This window comes from Ambystoma mexicanum, chromosome 14, assembly GCF_040938575.1.
Source record: "Ambystoma mexicanum isolate Mex_15411 chromosome 14, UKY_AmexF1_1, whole genome shotgun sequence".
NCBI lineage: Eukaryota > Metazoa > Chordata > Amphibia > Caudata > Ambystomatidae > Ambystoma > Ambystoma mexicanum.
The window spans coordinates 89,401,813-89,418,408 of NC_090940.1; the positions used below are offsets into that span (position 1 = coordinate 89,401,813).

The following is a 16,596-nucleotide window of genomic DNA, read 5'->3' on the forward strand; positions in this document are numbered from 1 at the left end:
GCGCTAAACTATCACACCAACAAACCAGGTAGGGGCATGGCCTGGATGCACGTGGAAGAATTACAATACACTATGATCTAAGGAAACTTAACACTGACCATGACCACAAAATGCCTACTCAAAGCCACCGAAGCAACACTCAAACGTTCTACTGGAATTCCTTGACTCCATCATCACTATCACTACCGTGTCTGACACATCCCTAGTATTAGGGGGTCTTAGCATCTTGGTTGGCACCCCCTCAGGAATGCCCCTTTTGGGGTGGGACTATGCCTGACTGCGAATGGCCCTTCCCCTTTCTGTAACAGCTTGGCAGGCCGAAGAACAATGATCTGTAGGATTACCCTTAGCAATTGCTATAGGTTGAGTTTCATTCGAAACCTTCAGCCATCACTGCTTTTGTGTTGCCTCCTCAGGTAAACCAGCCAGCAATCTTCCCAAAAACATGGGCAGCATGGGATTCCTCCAGCTGGATCACAGAGCTGGTCATGTCCTTTGCCACATGCTGTACATGCTATTCACATGCAATGCCTCTAGTGTACAACTGCAAATAACTATCCTCTCATAGACCAATCACCACATGATCCAGAGGATGCTAGGAATACCCAGTAGAGCTCTTTCTGCTCACACACCTAGACCACCAAACCCAGCTTCCTTCAGACCACAGCAAAATAACAAAGAAGGAGTGCAACTATCACTTTTCAGCAAAAAGCATGTGGAGTGATGAGTGCTCAGACGGTGAGAATGCATGGTGGACTACAGATAACCATCAAGTCCACCTTAACATAGCCCGCCTCCCAAATACTTAAATCTTTCATCAAAGCTAAGAATAAATGGTTTGAATGTCAAATCAAAGATCGCAAAATATAGGGCCAGAAGCTAGAGAGCGCATGACGGAAACCTGGGCCTCAACATCACAAAATGGCCTGCCTCAGACATGCCAGGAGTCATCGTCGCCCAACATTCGTCTAAAGAAAAATGCCCACTATCATCAAAGATTATGGACCTCAACCAACATACCCGATGAAATGTTATAGATTAATACTGAACTAATGGTACCCGGACACAAAACCATCTAAACAACGACTGATCAGCTTCACCAAAATCCTCACCAATAAAGTAACCACAATAAAAGCAGACATCTAAGCCCTCCCACAAACACCTTCTCCATCACCCCACAAACCAATGTGGGTATCGATTTCTTCTACATTTTTACCTCGCTCTCAAGACGACATCTTAAATCTGCTCCGCAGCATGAAAACCTCAAAAGCACAAATTATACAATGTTCATCCAACTTGGTCCAAACATTCTGCCTCACCCTAGTGCCCAGCCTATACAATTCTGCAATGCTTCAGTGCCAGCAGGTACACTACTTACCTCTCAAGACCACCACAACTACACCCGCTAAAAGAAAGTCCAATGTGGATGGACACATGTTCTTGCTAACTATAGACCTATCATAATTCTAGGCCTTTGAGGCCAAATTAATTGAAGGAGTGGTAACTACAAACTGCAGGAATTCAGTGAAGCAAATCCCCAGACTCATGACAAGCAGCCTTGCCTTCGATGTAGAAGACTTAGGGAATCCACACTTCTTCATATTACAGAAGAAATACTTGAAACAATGGATGAAAAGCTAAGATGGCTGTGCTATGGCTTGATCCGTCAGCAGCGAAGGACACAATATCAAGCTCTTCTCTCGTCTCCAACACCACATGGCAATCCAAGAACGGCACTGAAATGGAGCACCTCATTCCTCAGACCTAATAGTCCAAACCTGTGCAGTGAGCTACGGCTTACAGCTCTCTCTCTTTCCAAGGCTTTTCTATGCCTATATGCAACCTCTAGCATCTCTCATCAACAACTGTGACCTGACTTTCAATCTCGAAGCCGATGAGGTCCAGCGGATGATGGGACTAAATGTCTTATGGTTTGCATAAATTTACTTTGGGTCTCACCCTAGGTTACCAAGGCGATCCAGCCATGGACCCCTTGCTCACTGTTCTTAGAGAGGCACAGCTCCACCTCACTGATGATGCCCATCAAGGCTGAAACATGTGTTTGGGGTTGCTGTTGGTACGCTAGTTCAGAGGAGAATTGCCTAGCATTTCGGCGCCGGACTGCCCCAGGGCACGACAAAGGCTGATATGCAGGGAAATTTCTCCTCTGTGAAAGGGACAGTGAGCTAAAGACTTGGTATAGTCTCTCCCAGGTGTTATTCTCCCAAGAACAGGTCATTGGGCTGTGTTTGTGCTGGTAGAGAGACTCCCAGACCCCCATTTGGTTGGAGTAAATGACAGTGGCTCCTATGTTCAAAAGGTAACCGCATGATTGGACACTATCCAGAGGTGGATGACTGACAGCTATCTCTGCCCCAATGCATCCAAAAGTGAGACCCAACACCACACAGCACCCAAGGGACAGTAACCCAAATGAGAAACCTTTGCATAATCCCCAACCTTTTCCTTCACTGCTCACCTAGGAGACTCATTCCTTTCGTGGAAAGACAACAAAACACTGAAATCATCCAAACTCTTATCCATAGAAATGTGACTGGTGCAGCAGTACGGATATTTGCCTACTCAAAGACACGCAGAAGCGCTGGCTAATCCAAAACCGAGCGCCTTGTCGCATACTTGGTCTAAATCATGAAAGCCACACACATCCAAAGCCCTACAAACCCTCACATGCCCCCTGGACCATCAGCGCATAGAATGGGAAACCCTATCCATCAGCTGCAGAACAAGAAGGGACACTGGCCCAGGGTGGATCCCATCCGAGAAGCCTCTGATCAGCTTACAGGGTTAAACAGAGCCTACCTGCCTACCTAGTAAAGAAGGTAAGAAGAAAGTCAATCCTTGTCAAAGGCCTTGAACTGTGGAACAGTCTAACCACCTCAGGACCAGGACAGCCTTGAAGATGCTGCTTTTCCGTAAAGCCTACCAGCTATCATAAGGTCTGAAGTCGCTTATGCTAAACCTGTCAGAATTCCACTTCACGGCTCGATGCAGGGACTCAGCCTTACATCTAATACAGGTGTGATGGCTTTTCTCCAATGTTATGTCTTGGCTGGCTTTCAATGAGACCCATATTTTCATTTTAGGTTTTCCTTCTTGTTCTCTTCCCCCAAACTCCAGATCTTGCTTCTGTTACGCAGCCGCAATCACCATTTCAAATTCTCCCTGAAGACACTTCCTGTGATGAGCACAGCCAAATAGAATAGCCCTCCGATTAGCTTCTCAATCTGTACCTACTCCAAGTAAGGTGACTAAAGCTTAAAGCTTGTAAGAACGTGTTCTCCTGCCAAGTCCCGAGCCACACCTTAGCGATGACCCCAAATGAGGTGGAAGCATATCTGCGGTTGTTTGAGGGTCTCGTGCAATAGGGATATGACCTGGAAGTCCAGACCGGATTGCGCTTTAAGGAGTGGGAAAAAAACATGATTTGTGTTTTTGGTCCCCAGTCTGTAATGGCAGAGCAGGCTGAAAAAATATAGTTTGGAGGAGGCCTATGATTGGTTCAAAACCCTCCATCCACCTATCTCTGCGATGTTGCACTTTATTCACATAAAACAAACTGCAAGCCTGTGTCAAATGTCTGCAAACAGGGGACTGCTTTACTCAGGCTTCTGTGGAGTGCTCGTAGGTCTGGAAAGCAGCCCTTAAGGCAGTTCACAGAGATCACAAGTTGTCTGGGGTCTGGAAAGAATCTGCCCACTCGGTCTCTTTGTCTTCAGGGTTAGAAATTGCCAGGAGCTGGGAGCTCTACAGTGCCTGATTATAGCCAAGGGGCGCCTGGTTAGCTTGAAACCAATGGCTACCAGCTGCTACTTTTCACCCCCCTCCAGGCAAGTGGTGCCATACACACATAACTATGCAATATTAACTGTGTAGGTTTGGGAATGTTTTTAAAAGAGAATAATAAAAGACTGAATGAGGGATATTTAAGGCATACTGCATAATATGACCTGGACAAAAAGTTAGCATTTGCAACTTGGACACATATTGGATTTACTGTGTGCTATGGCCCAGCTCCTGGATCCCCAGAGGTAGCGCCTGACGATTTCCTAATACTTAGGGGCTACTTTTTGCTCCTGGTCAACAAATTCTAATTTCGATCCTGGTGTCTTGCATGACAGTGCATTCTGGTATGGGAGTTTGGTTGCCTGGTGACGGAAGATGCGAGAGGCGAGCAGGGTGGATAGCCTGCACTAGCGGGATGGGGAACTTAAGTAGCATGCAGTTATGCACATTACGGTTATGTGCCCACTTATGCTGCCGGCTCTGTCAGAAGAATGCCTGCCGCGCTGCCGTCTATGCTGCGCGTAACCTGTTCTGTTTGTGAGGTCAGCGTGCACTTCTTCTGACTCTGCCTCCCATTTTCATCTAGGATTTCAAAAACAGGATCCAGGGCGATTCGCCTTGAAACCTCACCTAACGTCTAATATCCATTGTTTTGCCATGGAAACAATTTACACCTAAAATGTTATGTACAGGAATATGCAAATATAAAAAAAGAAATAGGCTAACCGCATGGCACAAGAAGAACGATTTTAAACTTTTTTATGCTCAGGAGGGGGTGGTCGGGATAGAGTTATATGGGGAATGAGCAGTGCTTTGAGTGGACTAAGAAATCGAGGGGGGCTCTAACGCGTGGTGAAGCAATATTTGGGGGCGGGGCCTAAAAAAGGTCTACCACAGCCTCAGATGCAAAGTAGCTAATACAGCTTTAAAAGAGGAGTGGCCTGTGTAATTAAAGGAGTGACCTATCAGTGTCAATCAAGTTTACATATGTGCAATGAAAGGGCACACATTCTGGTTCTAAAGATGTATTTTAATATGGTTAATGTTTGTGAATTTATTTATCCAAAATACATATATTCAAATATGACATAGAATATCAAATCAAAAGGGGTCAGTACACCCTGCAATCCCACAGGTCTTCTCAAAGAAATCCATTATTCGTACATACTAATTAAAGGCATCGCAATGGTAATGATTTGATACAATATATAGCAACAATCACACATTGTATCCTATTCTCTAATAATTTCCCATTCCTGTTTGAAAAGTACCTAATTTCACATTTTGTTAACTCGGAGCAAGACATTTCGGCGCCGCCAGTTCGGTGCAGACGTTTTGCCGCAGGAGTCGGTATGGCACAGCCGTTTCGGCACCAAATCGGCCATGCCCGCTGCAGATTTCCCATTGAAAAATACGCCTCGCCCGTTTTTGTTTATAAGAAACACCATCATAAAACCGGCAACGTATACCTCCTTGAACCGTGTGATCCTGGAATGATCGGGGAAGACGTTACTCACACACATCCAAAAATAGGCCTCTTCCCGGTACTGCATATACACATAGGGCCTCATTCCGAGTATGGCGGTAAGGGATACCGACCACCGGTAACGAGACTGGTGGCGGTAATCCCTTACCGCCATACTCCGAGTTCCCTTTGCGCCCTCGCCCTTAACGCCTGCTTTGAGCAGATGTCTGAACCCACCAACTCCCAACTCTTGGAGGCCATCACGTTAATCTAAACAACTATGGTGAATAAAATCGACGCTGTGGCCATAGATCTGGGACTCCTTCGCCAGGACGCCCGCTCCTTGGCTGGTAGAACTGACGCGCTCGAGACCCAAGTGCGCGAGAGTGCTGAAGCGAACACCCAGCTTCTGCATGACATGGAAGGCCTCCAGCAAACGGTCAAGAATTTGGAGGACAGGGTGGAGGAGGCCGAAGGAAGGGCCCGCCGGAACAACATCCGGCTGCTCGGATTACCGGAGGGCATTGAAGGCTCGGACCCCACCAACTACGTGGAAAACCTCCTGCTGCAAGAGATCGGCGCGGAAAAACTATCGCAGGGGTTCTCCATCGAAAGGGCTCATAGGTCGCTTGCCAGGAGGCCCACCCAGGCCTATGATAGCAAAAGTATTAAACTACAGAGACTGCGAGGTCGTCCTGGCGCATTCTCGGTCGGGGGCCAGATACTGAGAAATTCGGCCAAGATCGCAATTTACCCTGACTACACCTTTCAAGTGCAGATGAACAGAGCTCAGTTCAGTCACACCAAAGCCAGGTTGAAGGCCGCTGGTTTGAAATACATGCTCCTATACCCTGCAAGGCTAAAAGTAATACACAAGAACAGAGCCCACCTATTCGACACACCGGAACAAGCCCGGGACTGGATGGACGAGCAGCAACTACCAGACATTGAAGGCAAGAGGCGCAAGCCGCACTGATACACCCACCAGAGACTGCTGTAGCGAATTACACCTTACGAGCATAGTAACCTAACTCTAAGAGCAGCTGAAATGATCCTATCACGCTGAACACCGAAGCTTCAGCTCCCTCAACCCCCCTGGAGCTTGTTTTTTCTGTTTTTCTGGGTACGTTTACCCGCCCGTAGGGCACCCGAAGACCATGCCTGGTCCTAAGGAGCGGAAACGGGACAGTCACGACGAGGAGTATCTTGTCAGACCAGTTATTTGTTGGGGAAGTTTATTTTTAGGGAAAGGGGAGCCGGAAACCCGCACCCTAGTTGGGATCCCTAAAGTTGAAATACCGAGACCGCTGGACTCCCTCATTACCACTGCACCTCTAATGGGACCTCGACCGGGGCAGGATAGAGAACACCACCATGACTATGGCTGAGAGAATAAAAGTGATGACGTGGAACGTCAGAGCCATGAATAGCTATGTGAAACAACGAAGGATCCAGGCATACCTGCGACGCTGCAAGGTAGGGATCGCCATGCTTCAGGAGACACACCTAACAGAGGCAAAACTGACAGCGTTAGCCAAAACTTGGCGGGGGACCTTGGTGGGATCCTCCTACTCCTCATATGCTAGAGGGGTTCTGGTATGGATTAACCCGACAGTCCCCTTTAAAGTTACGGACACCAAGACGGATGATGAGGGCAGGATGGCACTGGTGCAGGGTACTATGGAGGGAAGAGACCTATGCCTGATTAGCACTTACGCACCTAACCATGACGCCACGACTTTCTTCCACTCCCTGTACTCTAGACTAGGCCCCTACGTAAATAGCACCATGGTATGGGGTGGGGACCACAACTGCACCTTAGACCCTCTCAAAGATAGGTCTGACACCAAACACTCCCGCCCGTCCCCCCCAGCCAAGATACTATCCAAACTGATTTCTCAGTTGTCACTTTGCGATCTGTGGAGGGAACTGAGTCCGGAGAGACGAGAGTACTACTCCTCCCCGCCACATGGTGTCCACACTAGGTTAGATTACATGCTGGTCAGTCAGGAGCAACAAGCCACTTTCAGCGAGGCACAGTTTTTACCCCAAGTATTATCAGACCACTCGCCCTTGTCGGTCACCTGGGAGGTGTACCCGCCCTGACCCCCGGTTCCCACGTGGAGACTGCGAGCAGAGGCACTGCTGGACGCAGCCTTCAGGGACCACGTACAAGACAGCACAGATGAATACTGGCTAAACAACCTAGGCAGTGTAGAATGCATCAGCACCGCATGGGAGGCGTACAAGGTGGTTATGAGAGGGGACATGCTGGCTGCGGTAGGGGGGGCACAAAGGGCCATTACGAATGCTCTGGCGGAAGCAGAAAGGAAGCTGGGGGAGCTGGAGAGCAAGGCAGATCCGACTCCTGAGCATGTACGGGAAATAATAACGCAGAGACAGGCCTGTCTGTCGCACTGGGAGTCCCTGGGGAAACTAAGCTACGCCAAACACACTGAGAGGGCACATGCTCTGGGAGACAAGCCTGGAAAACTCTTGGCCTGGCTGTACAAGAGGGAAACCCCTAGGACCCCCATCTGCCACATTTGTAGATCAGATGGCACCAAGGTGCACACCCAGGCAGAAATTAACAGTCTTCTCTGAGTACTACCAGGAGCTATACTCCAAAACCCCGCCCTCGCCGGATACCGGGATTGAGGACGCCCTAGACTGCATAGAGTTACCCAAGCTAGACCCACAGTTGGCCGTAGCCTTAGAGGACCCGATTACCCCAGACGAAGTCAAGGCAATCATTAGATCATTACCCTCTGGGAAAGCGCCAGGCATGGATGGCCTTCCTGGGGAATTCTATAAGACATATGAGGAGACCCTTGCCCCACTGCTAGCACAAGTATACAACGAGGCTTTTGAACGTGGCACACTCCCTGACTCCATGAGGGAAGCAATAATCATCCCCTTGCTGAAGCCCGGCAAAGATGGGACAGATTGCGGTTCATATAGACCTCTCTCTATGCTTAATGTCGACTGCAAAATACTGTCGGCACTCCTCGCCAATAGACTACGCAGAGTGATCCCCCTGCTAATTCACCATGACCAAACTGGCCATGTACCCGGGCGCTCTATCACCGAAAACTTACGCAGGTTGCACCACATCATATACTGCACTGAGCGAGATACCCAGAAATACGCGGTGGCATCACTTGACGCCACCAAGGCCTTTGATTCGGTTAATTGGGAATGGTTATACGCCACCATGGTCAGGATGGGCATTGGACCCGCTTTCCTTAAATGGACCCAATTGCTTTACACCCACCCCGTGGCCAGAGTGCGCACCAACAAGACGTACTCTGACAAATGGCCCCTCCACAGAGGCACACAACAGGGATGTCCCTTATCCCCCATGCTATACATCATTGCTGTAGAGCCAGTGGCCGCGTACATCCGGCAGGAATATGGTGGGGGAGGCATCATACTAGATGGAGTGTCACACCTCATCTCCATGTACGCGGATGACACTCTTCTCTACCTACATAACCCTGAGCACCTCCTGCCCTACATCTTGGAGACACTAGACTGCTTCCAAAAACATACAGGCATCCAGATAAACAAAGACAACTCGTGTCTCTACCCCCTCGCAGCACTATATAGCAACGAGTGTGGATCCCTGCCCCCACTAGCTCTCCAGTGGCAGGTGACTTCCTTCAAATACTTGGGTATTACCATACACCGTAGCCCGGATACTGAACATATTCTCAACACAATCAGAGCAAGGGATGCACTCACTAACTCCATGGCTTTCTGGGGGAAACTCCCTCTCTCTGTGGCAGGAAGGGCAGGACTCCTCAAAATGGTAGCGCTCCCGCGCCTACTGCACTGCTTTACCAATGTCCCCTACAACATCCCCTCAGCCTTTTTCAGAGACCTGAACAATCTCTGCAGAGGATTCCTGTGGCAGGGAGGCAGGCACAGGGTGGCGCTTGACATCCTTCAGAGGCCCTACGAGAAGGGCGGACTGAAAGTCCCTAATTTCGAACTATATTACCTGGCCAGCCAACTGAAGCACGTAACGCACTGGATGGCGGATGAAACCACCACGGACACCAGACTTCTCCAACCGGCCCTGCCGCGACTGCTACTTCGAGACTTGTTGTGGGTCGAGAAGGGGGCTACAGAACGTCACCCATACCTGGCCAAGCTAGGAACTCAGCTCTGGAAGCGGGCCTGCAAAGCTGTGGGGTTGAAGGACCCATACTCCCCACAGATCCCCATCGCTGCAGTCGTGGCGAAACCCTCTTGGGGGCACACTGAAACTCGCTCGGTGTGGGAGCCTTACGGTGTGGCAGTACTGGGCGACCTCATGCACGAACATGAACTTTTGACATTCCCCGACCTCTGTGAGTTGACGGGCCTACCCACCGGGCAGTTCTTGCTCCACAGGGCAGTAACACTAGCCTTAAGGAAAAGATGGCCTGAGGCAGACAATTTCACTGAGAACGAAACCATCGAAACACTGCTAGACACTGCCGAAGGAGGCCACGAAACCTCCAGAATATACGAAGCCCTATTACTGGCAACGACAACGAACGAACTAAAATGTAAAAGGAGATGGGAGTGTGAAATGGGCCTTGTATTTGAGGACAACACATGGGAGAAAATAACCCACTACCATAAAAAAGACCTCCAGGAATGCTCGCCTCCAATTAATACAGCTATACATCACAAACAGAGCCTACCTTACGCCTGACGCCATATCAAAGTTCAAAGGGGCCTCGCCACAGACATGTCCCAAGTGCCACGCGCCGCGGGCAGGAATGACCCATATGTTCTGGAGCTGTCCCGCGGTCCTGAGGTTTTGGGCCCGGGTGAAAGAAAGGGTGGCGTCGGTCGGGATTGAAGTCGAAACTCATGAACCTGCAGCTTGCATATTGGGGACATACAGGCGAAGCAGCAAGAATAAACCCCTAAATAGACTCCTAGACTTGATTTACATAACAGCGAAAAGGCGCATAGCCATGGGCTGGAAGAGTGCACGGGGTCCTAGCGAGGCCCTTTGGTGGTACGACCTCAAGAGATGGATTGCTGCGGAGACGGCGGCCTGGGAAATGGCAATCCAGGTACAAAAATTAGACTCCAGTGCAGATCTTCTCCGCTGGGTAGAGCTGACAGAGCCACTTCTCCGTCCAGCGACACCGGACAGCACACCGTATAGTCCTGGAAGCCCCTGCTCGGAACGTGAGCCTCTTGAGGACTGAGGTTTTAACTGCGGTCTCGGGGGGTGGGGGGTGGAGTGGGTGGGGAGGGAATGTTAAGGTTGATGTTTTGTTATTACACATACTACATTGCTCTGCCGATGCGCTGTTTGTTACATGTTATCGAAAAACCAATAAAGAATTTTTTTTAAAAAATGTTAGATATAAAACAAAGTGCAACTATAGCTGCAGATTGCCCAGCGCAGACGGCATACTGGAGGCTGCCCAGTGCAGGTTTGAGACTTCACCCTGCAGGCAGCAAGCACAGTGGCTGCAAGAGAGAAGCTGCCAGGAGCCGAGCTCCCCACTCCCACGCCCGTACCCTCCCCAAACTCTGCAGATGTGTCTCAGGGGACCAGAGACGTCTTTGTGCCCAGGCCTTTCAGAGCGATCTCCCGATTCCGAGGCGTCCCAGAGCCGTCGATCCTTACCTGAGTCTGGGGGCAAGGGGTGTCTGCCCATCTGCTGACCATTAAGGGCCGATGGCATAGGTGCGGAGGCATCTGAAAATAGTCCAATTGTGTGCAGTCTCTCTGGGCACTCATAGCCGCTGTGTGGGTGTCCCTGAACTTTCTCTGTGCCAAGGCATCCCAGGACAATCTGTATGCCTTAGCTGCCTTGCCAAAACATCCCCGTGCCAGACTTGTCGCGCCTAACCGGCCATGCTAAATCGGCCTACTCCGAGCTGGCCGCACCAAAATGGTGTGTACCATTGTTAACTGATGTTGTGATTCTAAACATTACTCAAGGTGATATCTACTGGCAAAGAGCAGTATTGCACTCATATTTTAAAAGAAATTTGGCTTGGGAGGTCAGCTCGGAGAGCCCTGCCAGAGCCCTGGCTCAAGGGCAATATTCGGAGACTGCCAGGCCTGAGCCCTGGCCCACTTAAAGCCCTGGAACAGACACTTCAACCAGGTAAACTTCATAAACAAAAGGTAATAGGACACACCAAAGTTTAAAGTCCATATCGCACAAAGAGGGCCGTTCTTTAATTCCTCACTGGACTGATTGATGTGCTACCTCTGCTCCTTGAGGAAAATTTCCCCAGGGGTCTTCAGTTTGCTCTTCCGGGCACAAACGGAAGGTGTTCTGGGGTAAACACCTATGGGATCTATGGCTAAGCAAAAGGGTGTCAGCATCGGCCAAATTATAAAGCTTTAGGTCTCACTCTCTATTGGGGATAATGATCTCCCATAAATTCTTTAATCTCACCACAGTCTCATCCCTCTGGCTTCCAGCTGCTTCTCCGCTCACTTCAATTGGATATAGCGCCCATCTCGCCATTTGTAAACAAACCTGGAAGATGGTGCCTGGCCCACTTCTTCCTGTTCTGGGGTTAAAGTGACCCGAGTTCACGCTAAAGGGTTTTAGTGCTCCTCATGCTCCTAAGGGATAGATGAGGGGTATCATGCCCCTCGGAAAGATAAGGGATATAGTGCCCTCCCGACAGATAAGGGATTATAGTGTCTTTCAGACAGATAAGGGATATAGTTCCCTTCCGACAGATAAGGGATATTGCGCCCTTATGACAGATAAGGGATACAGTGCCCTTCCGACAGATCAAGGATATAGTGCCCTTCCAACAGATCAGGGATATAGTGCCCTTACGAAAAGATATGTGCTATAGTGCTGTTCTGACAAATAAGGGATATAGTGCCCTTCCGCAGATATGGCATATTGTGCCCTTCTGACAGATAAGGGCTACCGTGAGCTTCTGACAGATAAGAGATATCGTGCCCTTGCCACTGTTAGGAAGTCTTGGTCCCTTCAGGTATCTCAACAAGTTCAGCTCGGGTTACTAGTCTTTCCATCGAAGATTTACCATTGAATATAAAATGCATCGAAAGTTATCCAACAAAAAATGTTCCATCGAATTGCCATACATAAAGTGCAAAGTGTTTATGCATCAAAACCCTTCCATCGAATAGGGTTTTGTTATATAAACACTTGACATTTTTTGCATGGAAATTCGATGAAACATGCATAACGTTATAACATTACAAGGAGCTGTCCAGTGCTGAATGTTATAATTTTAACACCGGACAGCTCCCTGTAACTTGTGTTATTTATTGTTGGGGGGGGGGGGGTCCCTGCAAATCCCCCTCAACCCCCATGAGGTCCTCCCCCCCAGCCCTCCTTAACCCCCATTTTAAAAATGTAACCCTTGCCCAGTGCTGAAATCTTTCATATATGTCAGCACTGGACAGATCCCTGTAACTTGTGTTATTTATTGTTTATTGGGGGGTCCCCCTCAACTACCAGGGGTCCACCCCCACACTATACCTCCAAACCCCATTTTCAAAAATGTAACTTGTCCAGTGCTGAAATCTTTAATATATTTCAGCACTGGACAGCTCCCTGTAACTTGTGGTATTTAATCTTTATTGTGGGGGGGTCCCCCAAACCCTCCTCAACCCCCAGGGGTCCTCCTTCCTATGCCCCCCCAAACACCATTTTCAAAAATTAACCCTTTCCTCAACCTATTGAATTTCCAACCCAAACATACATCTATTTTAAAGGTAAGTTTGAGTTGGAAAGCAATCGAAAGTCATTCAATGAATATGCATTTCGATGGAAATGCATTTCAATGGATAATTTTCGTTGGTTTCTAATTCAATGAAACATTTTTCGATGGAAAGACTGGCTACCGGTCAGCTCCTAGTTTGCTGAGGGTGATTGGGCATGGAAAGCAAATTACATCAGTGCTTCACTGGTCACCGGAAGGAAACGTTTATACAGCATAGCCCGTCCATCAGTCAATGGCAGACACTGGTTGCAACATCTTACCTAGAGGTGTACTCGTAAGGATTCTGATCTATTTGTTGTTGCAAAGTTCTGAAAAGCTATGATGGGAAAAGGACCCTTTTCTGTTTCATGAAGTTTGTGGAAGGAACAGACGCATTGATTTCAAGAAGCACCACCGGCATTTCTTAGAATTGACAATGGCGCCTTCTTGATCTGCTGTCTAATTTATGGTGTTTATAAGATTTTGTATACTGGAGTCACGGCTTGTTCGTAGCAACCAATGACAGCAAGGCTTTATGTAAAAATGTGTAGACCGGTTGCAGTGATATCGGAAGTTGTGCAAAGGATACCCTACATGTGGTGATTTTTTATATAAAAAATGAGCCAATCCAGCAATTATGATGTCATCACTGAACATTGAGGGGAGAACAAATATTTTACTCAAATGTGTTATGCCCCAAAGACAATCCTTCCTTGAGTCGAAATCCTTTTCCATTTCAGAAGTGATGTGCAATATGAGCGAGAACAACGCGCAAGCTTGGTTCAATTGATGCCGGCTGCCGGCGACGCGGCCCCATGATCGTTCTTTTTTAACCGGTTTCGGGTTACTTACCAACATTTCCCAGTTGACTGAGTAAGTTGGACAGATTTGCACGGCCGGGACGGTCGCTCCAGGCTACGCTGTGATCATCTTATTAAAACTTGTCATAGGACGAAGGCCTCAAAGCTAATCACGTTTCATCGCAGACAGAGATTAGACTGGAAGCCGTGCTATAACAATTTTATTTTCCGAAGCTTCCCCAGAGCTTCTGGTTGAGTAGACAGTTTTAGGAATGGGAGTCAAAAGGTTTAAAAGAGGACTAGAGACATTGCTAAAATCTGTTAATTCAATGTAGCGAGCACTCAATTGTCATTATCCTTACTGAAAATTGACGTATGCGTATGACATCACAGAATGTATGCATGTGAAAGGGAAGCCGGGAAGATGCAGGACAGGTATTTAAGTTCCTATAAAGCCACTCAGGCCTACCCGTGCCAACAGACACAAGTGTCATTATTGGAGAGTAACGTGTGTTACCGGTTATGTTTTTTAAAATTTTTAAATAAAAACAATGTCATAGGGTCCTGAACTTGTTTTCATTTTGTGGGTGTGTGTTATCCAATAAGCTATTTATACTTAACTACGCACAGTCTATGCATTTAGGAGACGGGTCTCCCAGGGTGTCCAGCCCACAGTCGCTATCACCCCCAGTGTCCAGCTTCAAACCCGACCCTTGCGTATGCATTGCTGCAGAGTTGACACAAGAAGGCATTGATTTGTTGGTACGACGTCCTTTCATCGCGGGATGTTTTTTCACAGGGTTTTTTACCGCAATTTTTTGCTGAAAAAACTCACTTTTTTTGGGGGGGGGGGTTAAAAAATATATAAATTGGGTGTGGATGTTCGGAAATATACAAAAGAATTAAAGGGGATGGTGGAATGGGGGAGGGAAACCCCCCACAAATAAAAAAAAAATTCATTGAGTTTTTTCATAAAAAAATCTGCAGTAAAAACCCTGAGAAAAAACATCCCGCGATGAAATTATATGGAACCGATTCGTTTTGGGCTGAACGGGAATTTCCAGAAATTTACATTTTTCAAATGAATCTGACAATTGCCATCACTTCCAATACCTCCACTAGATCACCCCAGGACTTTTGCCTCTGGGGTCAATTACCTGTTACTGACATCCACTCCCTAACCCCTTCTCCAAACTGGACGTGGATTGTTGCTGTATAAAATGTCCTCCTCCAGCCTTCGCAAAGATGGGTGCTGTTTCGAAGTGTACCAGGACGACTTCAGTCTCAGACAGATTGCCAAATCTTCCAATATATCACTGTCACCAACGTTTGAAAAACGTCACTGTAGGGCCCTCATGCCCCCAGGTTCGAGGTTTTGTGGGAAATTGAAAACACAAAAATGTGTGGGACCTCAACCTTTTTTGAGGAATACCACTTGGAAGATATTGAAAAATCGTGGTTTGGGAAGGAGGAACCCATACCACCATGGGCAGGTAATCATTGGGCCAGTCGAGATGCCGAACTGCATGTTGGGAGCATGGAAATTCACTGCCTCGCAGAGCGGACGAGCACTGTGACTCGTCACGACTGTGTCCTGGCAATGCCCTTCTCTGGGGAATATACTGTGGTGTAGATTGGGTAGCTTGTGAGTAACTTCTCTGCATCAGATCAATTTAGCTACTTTATTGTTGGGACATCCAGCCTGAGACCAGAGACTGCCTTACTCTCAGCTTTACAATCATTCACACTGGCAAGCTGCAATTCCAAGATCCTCCAGTTATGGTTGAGAGGCGTTAGCAGTGTTGTGGCAAAGGAGTACAATCTCTCCACAAGATTCTATTCAGTGATCCTCCTAGACCAGACAGAATTGTTTTCCGGCACACATGCCTTGATGTTGACACAGTGGATGGCCCTGGCACTGACTGATTGGCACACTACCTGCAACGCAACCGCACTTCAAGCTTCAGATGAGATGAAGAAATGGAGGCCTCCACTCTGGGCTCCAGGTAGTCAGTGTTCCAGTCTGCCCCTCAAATCAGAGCAACCCTCCCAAAAAAGAAAAATAGGGAGTAACAGGCATATGCGACTGACCCGTTATGCCACCTTAGCTGTGCAGGTGATGGGTTTCGATCAGTAGCATAGGTAGCACCTTCCGTAAAGAGGCGCTCGTCTATAATGCTGCCAGATGTGGAAATAGCCTTTGTGATTAATATGCTGTTTTACCTACCCAGGAATTGCAGGATACAGGGAATGTCTGTATGAAAAGAAAATTGCTACTTTTTAAAAATCACATTGAAACATTATTAAAAGCCCAGCCAATCAGGAATGAGAATCACGTTTTTAGCCCCTTAAAAAAATCTAGATCCATTTGCTCCCGATTTCCCAAAGAGGGACTAAAATACTCTGATCACAAATGATTATCTAGGGTCCTATTTCAACAATCTTGGTAAACTGATGAGTAGCAGTGAGTATTTCGGCCAAGAATTGGAGTCATAAAATACCTTTTCAAGAATGCTTGTCTGGTGATGGTGTACAGTTTTATGGGTTATTTGTATCATCTTGCCGCTTGCTGGCTCTCTTCTGCTCAAGCAATACCACTTCAGAGCGTGAAACACTGTACATTGGCTCAATGGTGGATTTTGGACAATGGGACATCCAAAATATCCCACTCTGACACCATCAATATTGGGTCAGATATTGTGGTACCTAGATTCTATAGGCGTGTCACTAGATGTAGTGATGAGCAGTATCTACCCTAATGGGTCATCTTGAGTATAGTTGCACTAGTCTTGCCTCAGGCTATCGAAG

At 47.8% G+C, this 16,596-nt stretch overlaps 1 protein-coding gene across 1 annotated transcript in view; it reads right to left on the reverse strand.

Annotated features, from left to right (window-relative positions):
- The window catches only part of AVEN (apoptosis and caspase activation inhibitor), a 1,172,565-nt gene that overhangs the window by 451,475 nt on the left and 704,494 nt on the right, over window positions 1–16,596 (reverse strand). The window lies entirely within an intron of this gene.